Raw genomic sequence first — 15,363 nt, 5'->3', positions numbered from 1 at the left:
AAAAACAACAGTACAGAATCTGAACTTTTGCCACCAATTTCCTATTCTCATCACTTATTCTTAGGCAGCTAATGAACGTGACCAAAGTGTCATGGCTTCCACAGCTAAGTCTCGCTGTGTAAGGACTTACAATGGCTAACCAGATGTCAACCCCCTAGTATGAGCCACTGTAAATCTTGGCTTCTCATGTTCTGACATAACCATGAGCCAAAAAGTACTTATGTTATCACTTTTAAATTTTAGTAGTTCAGTAATATTTATTTAGATTTTCAGTGTAACATCACTCTAAGTCCACTTGTATACCATTCCTTACTTGTTATCGGTGTACAGCAATGGCAACTGAGTCGACACCAGTTTAACCATTAAGAAATTTATGTGAGCATTTGACAGAAATAAAGTTTACTGTTGAAGGTAAAGCGCTCACTGTGCCTTGCTGCCAATAACATGCAAATGCGAACAGCTTTTATTCATATTGGTATTGACATCTAACACAAATATATCACTGGTTTTATTCAACTAATGAAATCAGTTACATTTTCTTCAACATAATCCCCTATTAAGTCATCTTAACTGGTGTAACTCACTAAATTCTCTCCGATTTTAAAAACCTTTTTGGGCCATTGTTTTCAGATTACATCAACCATAAGTGGTTTAAATGTGTTACTGAAATTGCCATGTTCCTTTACACCGACATTGTGTATGCTTGCGTCATTCTACATATCTTCTTGTTGTTGGCTCCTCCTTTACAATGAGATAATCAATTTATACTCAAAAACTGAGTTTGCAGAGGCAATAAACGAACCCTGTAAACATATTTTGGCAAGTTCCTTGTCTAAGTTGCTGGTTACCAACTTCCTCCACTACTAACTCATGATGTTATTCCCCAACCCATGATGGATTACTAATACACAAAAATTCTGTTATATGTTCCCAACATGAAGTGAAGTAAAATTTCATTGCTCAAACAACACGGTCATTTCATTTACATTAGCTAATAGTATATATACTATCTTATCAAATATATCCCAACACCACCAAGTGGGCATTCTCCTTTACGAAGGCTTGAACTCTCCATTCATTCTTCCTAAAGAGCCAAAACCAGAGAAGGTGGCGATGCTTGACACTGGGGTCTGGAGCAAAATCATCATTATAACTCATCGCAAATGTGTTCCACTGGGTTCAGGTCAGGACTCTGGACAGGCCATTCCATTTCAGGAATGTTACTGTCCACAAACCGTGGCTTCACATATGCAAATTTATGACACACCATGTTCTCATGTTGATACCATCGTCTTTGAACCCTTCCTCTCCTGTACACAGTACACAATGCTGTAATGTGTTCATATTTTTTTAAGTACAGCATTTAAGTGCAAAAAGTAGGCAACAACCTAACCATTAAAGACACCCCCGTATCATGACACTACCTCCTCCATACTTCACTGTTGGCACTTCACATTATGGTAGCTAATACTCGCCAGGCATTCACCAAACTCAAAACCATTCATCAGATTGTCAGAAGGTCTAGTGTGATTCATCACTTCAAACCACTTGTTTCCAGTCATCTTCTGTCCAGTGGCATCACTCTTTGCACTACTGATAGGAAATTAAAACAAACTGACAGGCTGATTTTTTCAGCTGAATGAAAGAATGAAATGGAACTAGTCTCTGCAGCCATGTCAGCTATAAGTTTTTCACTCAAATGGATTTGAGTGATTTCATTTCCATACTTTTTCAGCCATTTCAGTTACACATGAACCATAATCTTTTTAGAGTCAAACAACACATATTATTTCAAGGATAGTTGAGTAAAAACTATATTTTTTAAAATTATGTATTTTCTAAATTTATGTATTTATTTACATGAAAATGATTTTTTCACACTTCTGACTTCAGATACAGATTTTTTGTTGGTTTTAAAAGATTAAGTACTGGTGCTGCATTATAAAATTATACGTAAATAAATAATTAATACCTTTTCATTCAAATTTCTTAAAGCATTCTCCCCCCCCCCCCCCCCCCCCCCCGAAATTACTGTTTTCATTGAGTTGCACCAACAGATTGGTTTCAATCAGAAGAACGGATGTATAGACGAACTGATATGTACAAGCTACAGCTGATAGAATTGATTGTTTTCATTCATCTGCGCCCCATGAATGATTTCACTCAAAAGAATTGATTTATTAATTTATTAATTAATTAACTGATACCTAAAGTTACAACTGAATGAGTCAATTGATTCTTTTCATTTTCTTGTTCAGATCACTACTTTACACCACCTTGGGTGTCACTTAGCAATGACACAGAAATGTGTGGTTTATAAGGAGCTGCTTGACCATTGTATCCCATTCCTTTTAAAGTCTTTACACAAAATCACTGTGGCAGCTGCATTGCTGGTTGCACTTTGGAACTGATGGTTATTTCAAGTGATTTTATACACCAACCCTCTGTAAAGCTTGACAGTCCCTGTCCGTCAGTACGTGGAGGTCTGTCTGATCTTGGTTTAGCCGTGACTGTTCCTTCATGTTTCCACTTCACAATCACATCACTAGCAGTCACCTTGGGAATCTTTGGAAGAGTTGAAATGTCCCAATACATTTGCATGTCAGATGACATCCAATGTCTAGTCCACGTTCAAAGTCACTGAGCTCTCCTGACTTACCCTTTCTGCTGTTACTGCATCTCCACTGACAACACAATACACCTCACCTTGTTTTATACTGGTGGGCCCACCTCTCACGACAGCTAATGGTCAGAGCCACATTACATAGGAGTGTCCAGATGCTTTTGACCAGGCAGTGTAACTCTGGATATCTATTTTCTGATTTTTATGTAATAGGGATGACACCTTCAGCTGTGTTCACAGGCAGCACTTTATTTGCAATCCATTTCAGTTTTACATACACCATCTACAGGAGACTTTATGTTACCAGGTCAACATGTAGATACCAGGTAATCATCATCACACATCTTGCAGACCAGACAAAAAAATCGAGCAGACTCTACTCACACAGCACAAGCAGGAAAGAAGGTTCTGCATAGCGGACACTGATTTTTTTGTGCCCACTACAAGACGTATAATGATTACCAGGTATTCACATGGTCTCCTGGTATTGTACATAAGCCTGAAGATAGAGTGATGCAAGCAAATTTGATTGTAAATCAAATAAGACCTATAAATACAGCTGAAGGTATCATCCCTACTACATACAGAAATGTTATAAATCAATTTTTAATACATTTATTTTAATTTTTGAATACATCTGATTAACAAATACCTGGTGGTTGCAATAAAAGTGCAGTTACTCACAGAGGTCCAGTATGGGCTGTAAGCGAAACTCAGTAGACATACTAACCCGTTAACGTGGAACTGATTTACACTGCAAAAAAATTATATCTAATTTTGGCCACGAGCTGTAAATCTGGCTTTATACACTGTATGGTAGTAGGACATCCATGCTGACATTTGACAAGCGATAACATGAGTGAACATGTGGCTATCAAGAAGAGAGACTGAGCACTGTTAGTGAAACTGTTTTATGTGAATGGCAGCAATTACAGCACTGCCTCGAGAGAGTATCACCGAACTGAAAGGTCTGAGCAGAGGCCTGATGCCATTAAAAGGTTTAAAGGATATCATAAAATTCAAAACATGTGTGAACTTTGTGTAGTATCTCGAAGAGGAAGACATCCTATTACAGTGAAAGTTATTGATGAGGTAGCTGTTGCTGTAACTGATCATGCAGCACATACCCCAGGTAGCGCTTGTTCACTTGCAGAGTCACAAGAATTGTCCATCCCACAGTCTACAGTACAGAAAGTTTTGCAGTTTTACCCTGGCACCTGTGAAAGATCCAAATGGTGCAGCAAGTGAAACCAGACAATCTGCAGCAATGTTCTGAATTTGCTCCTCTGTTTCTGGTTCGGATCGAAGTTGATGACGTGTGACAGGGCAATATTCTATGAGGTGATGAGGTACATTTTACCCCAAAGGGTCAAGTGAATACACAGAACTATCAAATTTGGGATACTGTTAAACCGCATGTTGTGATGATGTGCATGAAGAGCCACTGCACTTGCTGTAGGTGACAGTAGTGTGGATTCTCACATACCTATATTCCCAGTCCTTTCTTTTTTGGTAGAGAATACACGCAGAGGGCCTGTCAGGTGTGCTGTGATGCCTGCATGTTTGTGAGACCTCCTTGCATAGCATGTGGTTCCTGCTTTGGAAGAGCACAACAGTGCGGAAACCACTGTTTTCATGCAAGATTGAGTGACACCTCATGTTGCTCTCCCTATGATCTGCTTAATGCAACCCTCCTCCTCCATAGGTTTTCCCTATGGATGGCCTGCAGTATCACCTGATCTAAATCACTGTGACTTTTGGCTCTGGGGATATGTAAAAGAACGTGTTTAGCAGGAATATATTCAGTCTCTATCTGATCTGAAGGCCAGTAATCAGGAACATGTCACCCAGATTCCACCATAACTGCTGTGAGCAACTGTTGATCATGTCATCTTACAAATGCAGCATCACAACAACATCTCCGGTGCTCATGCTGAACAAAATCTACATTATGCCTTCCTTACTTATTTGTGCTTTACTGTCCACATCCCTTTCCTAATCTATTACATATGTAAACATTTCTACATTCATCAGGCAGAATATTATGACCACCAGCCTACTATCAATATAAGCCCACCCTGACAATGTCACCTGGTGAGGAATGACTGCTAGTCAGACACACGAATGGCACATGTAGTGTCAGTTAGTGTGCTGTGTGAAGAAAGTGGAAGACATGCAATCCATGTGGGTTTGGCTGAGGGCAGATTGTGATGGCCCAAGGTTGGGCATGAGCATTTCGGAAACTGCACAACTTGTCAGCTGTTTGATGAGTGCTGTTGTGATTGTTTTCTTCACATGGCAAAACAAAAGTGAAACCACTTCCAGACAGCTTATGTTTGGGTGGCCATCCTTCATTGTAGCTGGGCTCATTGGTAAAACAGTTCAGGCCACAAACTTTGCGGAACTACCATCAGACTTTATGGCTGGGCAGAGTACAACTGTGTCTGAACACACAGTGCACTGAACACTCCAAACAATGGGCTTCCCCAGCCAATGACCCTTGCATATGCCAATGTTAACACCATGACATCAGCAGCTACAACTGAAATGGGCACGCTGCCATAGGCATTGGACGTCGGCACAATGGCAGAGCACTGATGGTCAGATGAATCCCAATACCATCTTCATCATGCCGATGGGGGTCACAAATCCGTCATCTTCCAGGGTAACAGCAGCTTGATACCTTTACAGTGGGACAGGACAAGCTGGTACCGGCTCCATTATGCTCTGGGGAACATTCACTTGGCCATCCGAGTCCAGTGGAGCTCATGCAAGACACCATAATTGTCAAGGAGTATCCTACTTTGGGTGCAGACCACGACATTCCTTCATGTCGATCATGTGTCGTGAATTTTTCAACAATGCAATGTGCCATGTCACAAGGCCAGCTGTGTGATGAAGTGGTTCAAGGAACACAGTAGCGAGTTCAAACTGTTGTGCTGGCCCCAACTCACCAGATCTGAATCAGATCAAACACATCTGGGATGTGATAAAATATGGTGTCAGAGTTCATTGACCCCTCCCTCTTAATATATGGGAATTAGGTGACATGTGATTGCAGATGTGGTGTCAAGTCCCTCCAGTAACTTACAAAGGCCTCACTGCTTCCATGTCATGGTATGTTGTCACTGTTTTCTGTGCCAAGGTGGACATACTGGCTACAAGGTAGGAAGTCATAATGTCCTGGCTGACATACACAGCACCAGATTTTCACCAGGTGGCCAAAACTGGACCTAATTTTTTCCAGCATAAATAAATTCCACATTAACACACTAGAATATCTACCAATTTTTGTTGTGATATGATAATTGCAGCCCACACTGCACCTCTGCGAGCAGCTTCACTTTATAACCACCTGCTATCTATCTTCAACTTCCAGAAATTAATTATAACACACATCATAGAAATTCGTTTTCTTTTCTTTTTACTAGAGAATAACAAATAAATATACTCATGAGCAGTATGAGCAATTAAATTATAGATGGTCGTTCTGTTGGGGTTGGAGGAGTAAGGGTGGGAGAGAGATGGGTGAAGGGCGGGAGTAAACGGGAAAAGGGAGAGGGGGCTGTAGGCGGGGGAGGAGAGGAGGAGGGGGCGGGGGTAGGTTATGGGGTAGGTAATGGGGCAGGGGAGGGGGGAGGGGGCACAGGTGGGGCAGCGGAGGGCGGAGGGCGTCGCAGGCGGGGCAGCGGAGGGCGGAGGGCGTCGCAGGCGGGGCAGCGGAGAACGACGCAGGCGGCGCAGCGGAGGGTGGCGCAGCGGAGGGCGGCGCAGCGGAGGGCGGCGCAGCGGAGGGCGGCGCAGCGGAGGGCGGCGCAGGCGGAGGGCGGGGCAGCGGAGGGCGGCGCAGGCGGGGCAGCGGGGGGCGGAGGGGGGCAGCGGGGGGGAGGGGGGCAGCGGGGGGGGGCAGGCGGGGGGGAGGGGGGCAGCGGGGGGGGCAGGCGGGGGGGCAGCGGGGGGGGCAGGCGGGGGGGCAGCGGGGGGGGCAGGCGGGGGGGCAGGCGGGGGCAGCGGTTGGGGGAGGGGGGCAGCGGAGGGGGCAGGAGGGGGCAGCTGAGGGCGGAGGGGGGCAGGCGGGGGCGGCTGAGGGCGGAGGGGGGCAGCGGGGGGGGGGGGGGGGGGGGGGGGCAGGCGGGGGCGGCGGAGGGGGGCCCAGGCGGGGGCAGCGGAGGGGGGCCCAGGCGGGGGCACCGGAGGGGGGCCCAGGCGGGGGCGGCGGAGGGGGGCCCAGGCGGGGGCGGCGGAGGGGGGCCCAGGCGGGGGCGGCGGAGGGGGGCCCAGGCGGGGGCGGCGGAGGGGGGCCCAGGCGGGGGCGGCGGAGGGGGGCCCAGGCGGGGGCGGCGGAGGGGGGCCCAGGCGGGGGCGGCGGAGGGGGGCCCAGGCGGGGGCGGCGGAGGGGGGCCCAGGCGGGGGCGGCGGAGGGGGGCCCAGGCGGGGGCGGCGGAGGGGGGCGCAGGCGGGGGCGGCGGAGGGGGGCGCAGGCGGGGGCGGCGGAGGGGGGCGCAGGCGGGGGCGGCGGAGGGGGGCGCAGGCGGGGGCGGCGGAGGGGGGCGCAGGCGGGGGCGGCGGAGGGGGGCGCAGGCGGGGGCGGCGGAGGGGGGCGCAGGCGGGGGCGGCGGAGGGGGGCGCAGGCGGGGGCGGCGGAGGGGGGCGCAGGCGGGGGCGGCGGATGGGGGCGCAGGCGGGGGCGCAGGCGGGGGCGGCGGAGGGGGCGCAGGCGGGGGCGGCGGAGGGGGCGCAGGCGGGGGCGGCGGAGGGCGGTGGGGGGCGCAGGCGGGGGCGGCGGAGGGCGGTGGGGGGCGCAGGCGGGGGCGCAGGCGGGGGCGGCGGAGGGCGGTGGGGGGCGCAGGCGGGGGCGGCGGAGGGCGGTGGGGGGCGCAGGCGGGGGCGGCGGAGGGCGGTGGGGGGCGCAGGCGGGGGCGGCGGAGGGCGGTGGGGGGCGCAGGCGGGGGCGGCGGAGGGCGGTGGGGGGCGCAGGCGGGGGCGGCGGAGGGCGGTGGGGGGCGCAGGCGGGGGCGGCGGAGGGCGGTGGGGGGCGCAGGCGGGGGCGGCGGAGGGCGGTGGGGGGCGCAGGCGGGGGCGGCGGAGGGCGGTGGGGGGCGCAGGCGGGGGCGGCGGAGGGAGGTGGGGGTCGCAGGCGGGGGCGGCGGAGGGGGGCGCAGGCGGGGGCGGCGGAGGGGGCGCAGGCGGGGGCGGCGGAGGGGGCGCAGGCGGGGGCGCACGCGGGGGCACAGGCGGGGGCACAGGCGGGGGCGCAGGCGGGGGCGCAGGAGGGGGCGCAGGCGGGGGCGCAGGCGGGGGCGGCGGAGGGAGGGCGCAGGCGGGGGCGGCGCAGGCGGGGGCGGCGGAGGGGGGGGCGGCGGAGGGCGGAGGGGGGGCGCAGGCGGGGTCAGCGGAGGGCGGCACAGCGGGGGCAGCGGAGGGCGGCACAGCCGGGCCAGCGGAGAGGGGAGGGGGGCGCAGGCGGGGGCAGCAGAGAGGGGAGGGGGGCGCAGGCGGGGGCAGCGGAGAGGGGAGGGGCGCGCAGGCGGGGGCAGCGGAGAGGGGAGGGCGCGCAGGCGGGGGCAGCGGAGAGGGGAGGGCGCGCAGGCGGGGGCAGCGGAGAGGGGAGGGGCGCGCAGGCGGGGGCAGCGGAGAGGGGAGGGGGGCGCAGGCGGGGGCAGCGGAGAGGGGAGGGGGGCGCAGGCGGGGGCAGCGGAGAGGGGAGGGGGGCGCAGGCGGGGGCAGCGGAGAGGGGAGGGGGGCGCAGGCGGGGGCAGCGGAGAGGGGAGGGGGGCGCAGGCGGGGGCAGCGGAGAGGGGAGGGGGGCGCAGGCGGGGGCAGCAGAGAGGGGAGGGGGGCGCAGGCGGGGGCAGCAGAGAGGGGAGGGGGGCGCAGGCGGGGGCAGCAGAGAGGGGAGGGGGGCGCAGGCGGGGGCAGCAGAGAGGGGAGGGGGGCGCAGGCGGGGGCAGCGGAGAGGGGAGGGGGGCGCAGGCGGGGGCAGCGGAGAGGGGAGTGGGGCGCAGGCGGGGGCAGCGGAGAGGGGAGGGGGGCGCAGGCGGGGGCAGCGGAGAGGGGAGGGGGCGCAGGCGGGGGCAGCGGAGAGGGGAGGGGGGCGCAGGCGGGGGCAGCGGAGAGGGGAGGGGGGCGCAGGCGGGGCAGGAAAGAGGGGCGGTGCGCAGGGGGGGCAGGGGAGAGGGGGGGGGGGCGCAGGCGGGGCAGGAAAGAGGGGGGGTGCGCAGGGGGGGCAGGGGAGAGGGGGGGGGGGTGCGCAGGGGGGGCAGGGGAGAGGGGGGGTGTAGACGGGGCAGGGGAGAGGGGGGGTGTAGACGGGGCAGGGGAGAGGGGGGGGTGTAGACGGGGCAGGGGAGAGGGGGGGTGTAGACGGGGCAGGGGAGAGGGGGGGTGTAGACGGGGCAGGGGAGAGGGGGGGTGTAGACGGGGCAGGGGAGAGGGGGGGTGTAGACGGGGCAGGGGAGAGGGGGGGTGTAGACGGGGCAGGGGAGAGGGGGGGTGTAGACGGGGCAGGGGAGAGGGGGGGTGTAGACGGGGCAGGGGAGAGGGGGGGTGTAGACGGGGCAGGGGAGAGGGGGGGTGTAGACGGGGCAGGGGAGAGGGGGGGTGTAGACGGGGCAGGGGAGAGGGGGGGTGTAGACGGGGCAGGGGAGAGGGGGGGTGTAGACGGGGCAGGGGAGAGGGGGGGTGTAGACGGGGCAGGGGAGAGGGGGGGTGTAGACGGGGCAGGGGAGAGGGGGGGTGTAGACGGGGCAGGGGAGAGGGGGGGTGTAGACGGGGCAGGGGAGAGGGGGGGTGTAGACGAGGCAGGGGAGAGGGGGGGTGTAGACGAGGCAGTGGAGAGGGGGGGTGTAGACGAGGCAGTGGAGAGGGGGGTGTAGACGAGGCAGTGGAGAGGGGGGTGTAGACGAGGCAGTGGAGAGGGGGGTGTAGACGAGGCAGTGGAGAGGGGGGTGTAGACGAGGCAGTGGAGAGGGGGGTGTAGACGAGGCAGTGGAGAGGGGGGTGTAGACGGGGCAGTGGAGAGGGGGGTGTAGACGGGGCAGTGGAGAGGGGGGTGTAGACGGGGCAGGGGAGAGGGGGGGTGTAGACGAGGCAGGGGAGAGGGGGGGTGTAGACGAGGCAGTGGAGAGGGGGGGTGTAGACGAGGCAGTGGAGAGGGGGGTGTAGACGAGGCAGTGGAGAGGGGGGTGTAGACGAGGCAGTGGAGAGGGGGGTGTAGACGAGGCAGTGGAGAGGGGGGTGTAGACGAGGCAGTGGAGAGGGGGGTGTAGACGAGGCAGTGGAGAGGGGGGTGTAGACGAGGCAGTGGAGAGGGGGGTGTAGACGAGGCAGTGGAGAGGGGGGTGTAGACGAGGCAGTGGAGAGGGGGGTGTAGACGAGGCAGTGGAGAGGGGGGTGTAGACGAGGCAGTGGAGAGGGGGGTGTAGACGAGGCAGTGGAGAGGGGGGTGTAGACGAGGCAGTGGAGAGGGGGGTGTAGACGAGGCAGTGGAGAGGGGGGTGTAGACGAGGCAGTGGAGAGGGGGGTGTAGACGAGGCAGTGGAGAGGGGGGTGTAGACGAGGCAGTGGAGAGGGGGGTGTAGACGAGGCAGTGGAGAGGGGGGTGTAGACGAGGCAGTGGAGAGGGGGGTGTAGACGAGGCAGTGGAGAGGGGGGTGTAGACGAGGCAGTGGAGAGGGGGGTGTAGACGAGGCAGTGGAGAGGGGGGTGTAGACGAGGCAGTGGAGAGGGGGGTGTAGACGAGGCAGTGGAGAGGGGGGTGTAGACGAGGCAGTGGAGAGGGGGGTGTAGACGAGGCAGTGGAGAGGGGGGTGTAGACGAGGCAGTGGAGAGGGGGGTGTAGACGAGGCAGTGGAGAGGGGGGTGTAGACGAGGCAGTGGAGAGGGGGGTGTAGACGAGGCAGTGGAGAGGGGGGTGTAGACGAGGCAGTGGAGAGGGGGGTGTAGACGAGGCAGTGGAGAGGGGGGTGTAGACGAGGCAGGGGAGAGGGGGGTGTAGACGAGGCAGGGGAGAGGGGGTTTAGGAGGTGTAGACAGGGTGAGGTGTTGGGGGTCAGGGATTGGGGGTGGGCGATTGTGGGTGGGTGTGTAGGAGGTGTAGGGTAAAGGGTGTGGAAGGGCAGGTGGAGGTGTAGGCAGGACAGGGAGGGTTGTTGAAAATGGGGCACGGTGGGGGGGGGGGGGAATTGGGGACGGTGGGGAGGGCAGACGGGGAACGGTGGGGGGGACAGACGGGGAACGGTGGGGGGCAGCAGACGGGGCACGGCGGGGGGAGGGCACGGCGGGACATGGGTGCAGACGGGGCACTGCGGGGGGAGGGCAGTCGGGGCATGGGTGCAGACGGGGCACGGCGGGGGGAGGGCAGTCGGGGCATGGGTGCAGACGGGGCATGGGGGTGCAGACGGGGCATGGGGGTGCAGACGGGGCATGGGGGTGCAGACGGGGCATGGGGGTGCAGACGGGGCATGGGGGTGCAGACGGGGTGGTGGGGTGTAGAAGAGAAGGGGGGTAGAGGAGAAGGGGGGTAGAGGATTATGGGGTAGAGGAGAAGGGGGGTAGAGGATTAGGGGGTAGGGGAGAAGGGGGGTAGAGGATTCGGGGAGGGGTAGATGCAGCGAGGTAATCGGCCTCATTGGATTAGGGAAGCTTGGAGAAGTCAGCCATGCCCTTTCACAGGAACCATCCTGGCATTTGCCTGAAGCGATTTAGGGAAATCATGGAAAACTTAAAACAGGATGGCCGGACAGGTCGAGGTGGAGCAAGAGGGCGAGTGAGGTGGGGGAGATGGCGAGTGAGAGTGGGGGGAGGGAGCGAGGGAGGTGGGGGGGGGTGCGAGGGAGGCGGGGGGGAGCGAGGGAGGTGGGGGGGGGTGAGCGAGGGAGGCGGGGGGAGGGGAGCGAAGGAGGTGGGGGGGAGAGCGAGGGAGGTGGCGGGGGGGGGGGGGGGGGAGAGCGAGGGAGGTGGGGGGAGCGAGGGAGGTATCGGGGGAGAGCGAGGGAGGTGGCGGGGGAGAGCGAGGGAGGTGGCGGGGGAGAGCGAGGGAGGTGGCGGGGGAGAGCGAGGGAGGTGGCGGGGGGGAAGTGAGCGAGGGAGGTGGCGGGAGGGGGAAAGAGCGAGGGAGGTGGCGGGGGGGGGGGGGGAGTGAGCGAGGGAGGTGGCGGGGGGGAGAGCGAGGGAGGTGGTGGGGGGGGGGGAGCGGGGGAGGTGAGGGGGGGAGCGAGCGAGGTGGGGGGAGCGAGGGAGGTGGGGGGAGTGAGGGAGGTGGGGGGAGCGAGGGAGGGGGGAGCGAGGAAGGGGGCGGGGGGGGGGGAGCGAGGGAGGTGGGGGGGAGCGAGGGAGGTGGGGGGGAGCGAGGGAGGTGGGGGGGAGAGGGAGGGAGGTGGGGGGGGGGAGAGCGAGGGAGGTGGTGGGGAGAGGGAGGGAGGTGGGGGGGGAGAGCGAGGGAGGTGGGGGGGAGAGCGAGGGAGGTGGGGGGGAGAGCGAGGGAGGTGGTGGGGAGAGCGAGGGAGGCGGGGGGGAGAGCGAGGGAGGCGGGGGGGAGAGCGAGGGAGGCGGGGGGGAGAGCGAGGGAGGCGGGGGGGAGAGCGAGGGAGGCGGGGGGGGAGAGCGAGGGAGGCGGGGGGGAGAGCGAGGGAGGCGGGGGGGAGAGCGAGGGAGGTGGGGGGGGAGAGCGAGGGAGGTGGGGGGGGAGAGCGAGGGAGGTGGGGGGGGAGAGCGAGGGAGGTGGGGGGGGAGAGCGAGGGAGGTTGGGGGGGAGAGCGAGGGAGGTGGGGGGAGAGCGAGGGAGGTGGGGGGGAGAGCGAGGGAGGTGGGGTGAGAGCGAGGGAGGTGGGGTGAGAGCGAGGGAGGTGGGGTGAGAGCGAGGGAGGTGGGGTGAGAGCGAGTGAGGTGGGGTGAGAGCGAGTGAGGTGGGGTGAGAGCGAGTGAGGTGGGGTGAGAGCGAGTGAGGTGGGGTGAGAGCGAGTGAGGTGGGGTGAGAGCGAGTGAGGTGGGGTGAGAGCGAGTGAGGTGGGGGGGGGGGAGAGCGAGGGAGGTGGGGGGGAGAGCGAGGGAGGTGGGGGGGAGAGTGAGGGAGGTGGGGGGGAGAGCGAGGGAGGTGGGTGGGTGAGCGAGGGAGGTGGGGGGGGGGGAGAGCGAGGGAGGTGGGGGGGGGGAGAGCGAGGGAGGTGGGGGGGGGGAGAGCGAGGGAGGTGGGGGGGAGAGCGAGGGAGGTGGGGGGGGAGAGCGAGGGAGGTGGGGGGGGGGAGAGCGAGGGAGGTGTGGGGGGGTGAGCGAGGGGGGGAGAGCGAGGTGGGGGGAGAGCGAGGGGGGGTTGAGCGAGGGGAGGGAGAGCGAGGGAGGTGGAGGGGGGGATAGCGAGGGAGGGGGGGGAGAGCGAGGGAGGTGGGGGGGAGAGCGAGGGAGGTGGGGGGGGAGAGCGAGGGAGGGGGGGGAGAGCGAGGGAGGGGGGGGAGAGCGAGGGAGGTGGGGGGAGAGCGAGGGAGGTGGGGGAGAGCGAGGGAGGTGGGGGGAGAGCGAGGGAGGTGGGGAGAGAGCGAGGGAGGTGGGGAGAGAGCGAGGGAGGTGGGGAGAGAGCGAGGGAGGTGGGGAGAGAGCGAGGGAGGTGGGGAGAGAGCGAGGGAGGTGGGGAGAGAGCGAGGGAGGTGGGGAGAGGGAGAAAGCAATCCAGTTCCCCTAGCAAACAGAATAGTTTTGTCTTACACGACTATGACAATCATATCTGGTCACCTTGTACCGATGAAGTGTTGGCTATTATAACATGCACAATATCAGTGCAGTTGCTGAGAGAGAGAGAGAGAGAATTCATTTTTTATCTTTTGAAAACAAATATTTTTTGCCTTCTCAGAAAATTCCCCCAAACATTATACATGAATTCCAACTCTTTGGATTTATTCAAATGATTTTAAACATTTGAGCAACTCTCTATGTGGTATTTTTGTTTGTAATCAGTATGCATGCTGAAATACTAGCAACTCTCTGCTCTGTTTCCTATTTCTTGTAGAAACACTAAATTACCTGATTTTTGTTTTCAAATATAGAATTTGGTGATTACATCATCCCCCCCCCACCCCAAGTTTAACATAAGCCAATTTCTGTAAAACAGTCTAATAATTTTCACAAACATACAATGTAGTTGCAAAAGTTACATATACCAGAGTCACGTAACTTCACATCTTACTGCAAATATTCCAAATCACCAAAGTAACTTTTACTTTGTAGGTTAATGGTGTGTTTCATTTTGAAAGGGCACATGAGAAAAATTTTCTTTGTTGTTTACCTTTTACTCAACCAGACAAATGTAACTGTATAAGGAGATCCTGCAGAACATCCATTGTAATTCCTACTCCTGGCGGCTGCTGTCTAATGTCTTTACAAATTACTTGTATCCCTTACTGTAACTTTCTAGATTCTGTTTCATACACAGGAGCAAACCTAGGCATATGCCAAACCACAAATGCAACAAAAATGTAGATTTTCTAATACAATGCTATGGCTGATATACTTTGGATACGTCAAAGAAGATACCAACTTTCAGTACTCCACACCATTTAAAGTAAAATGTTTATATTGTGCACAATTAGTGTATGAATAGCAGTATTGGTAAAGCAAACATTTTAGAATTCAAAATAGGTCTAGAACTGACTAATGTAATTTGTCGATAGTATGTTAGTACATTACTGCCTCAAAATAATCTGGGAAATGAATGTCCAGTAGTCACCCACACCTGTCTGAGCACCCTTCTCAGTGAGGCCTACTAATGGTATATTTTGATCTGTCTGGGAAATCAGCACAGATTAATGGTGTAATTATACATGTGGTTGGAAAAGTTACATATAATAGGATCACATCTTTTACATATCTTATTGGAAATACCGTGAATCACCAAATAAACTTTTTTCATGTTAATGATAGGGCATCTCATTTTTAGAAGGCTTGTGAAAAATTTTGATTCCTCTGTATGGCTTTTTCATTGTACTCCACTGCTGTATCTCCCGAACAATTTTAACCAATTTCTTCAGCATGTTTTAAACAGTAATTTTTTAAAAATATCTCTACAACGGAAAATTCTTTCATAAACCTGCATTTTCTGTAATAATACTGTGAACCTACTTCCAGTTCATTACTCCTTCTGACAATTTGTAGATGTCACTTTTTCATTTGAGACCTCTTGAATCTGTAGTGATCCGAGTATCCTTGATGACTACCTAGTGTGGCATTTAATATTTTTGTTTTAAACTGTATTTAAAAGAACCTTATTTAAAAACATTTTAAAATCATTCTGGTCAAGATTTTTTTACATCTCTCTCTTAAGTTTGCTTTTGTTCTATTATTAATCAGTCTCACTCTTTTCTTTGTGTTTTTTTGTAAATTGTATACACAACTTTACATAATGTGATTAACTGTGAGTTGTGATCAGACAAGCTAATTACCACAAAGTAGGCATGAGTGAGCTTAATTTGAGTTTCACATTTGTCTTTCATGGTGGCCAGCTATCTGCAATCAAACCCACAGCTTTCAGTAAGTGTACCATACCACCAATGGGTATGAATAAACCACTTTATCTGCTACATTTTTTCTATTGACAAATATGTTATTTGCTAATAAGATAAGTTTTCATTAAAGTATTAAAAACAAATGGAAAATTATATTCTAATGTAGCTAAAAAATCATTATTATATTAAATATCATATTACACAAATGAATAACTAAATAAAACATATAATCCAAAACCCAACGTTCTT

General features: G+C 56.2%; 1 protein-coding gene across 1 annotated transcript in view; it reads right to left on the bottom strand.

Moving 5' to 3' along the window:
- The window catches only part of LOC124776425 (UPF0047 protein YjbQ), a 73,162-nt gene that overhangs the window by 19,501 nt on the left and 38,298 nt on the right, over positions 1 to 15,363 (bottom strand). The window lies entirely within an intron of this gene.

This window comes from Schistocerca piceifrons, chromosome 2 (genome assembly GCF_021461385.2).
Source record: "Schistocerca piceifrons isolate TAMUIC-IGC-003096 chromosome 2, iqSchPice1.1, whole genome shotgun sequence".
Lineage (NCBI taxonomy): Eukaryota > Metazoa > Arthropoda > Insecta > Orthoptera > Acrididae > Schistocerca > Schistocerca piceifrons.
The sequence above is the reverse complement of the archived record's forward strand: the minus strand, read 5'-3'. Positions and strand labels throughout refer to the sequence as shown.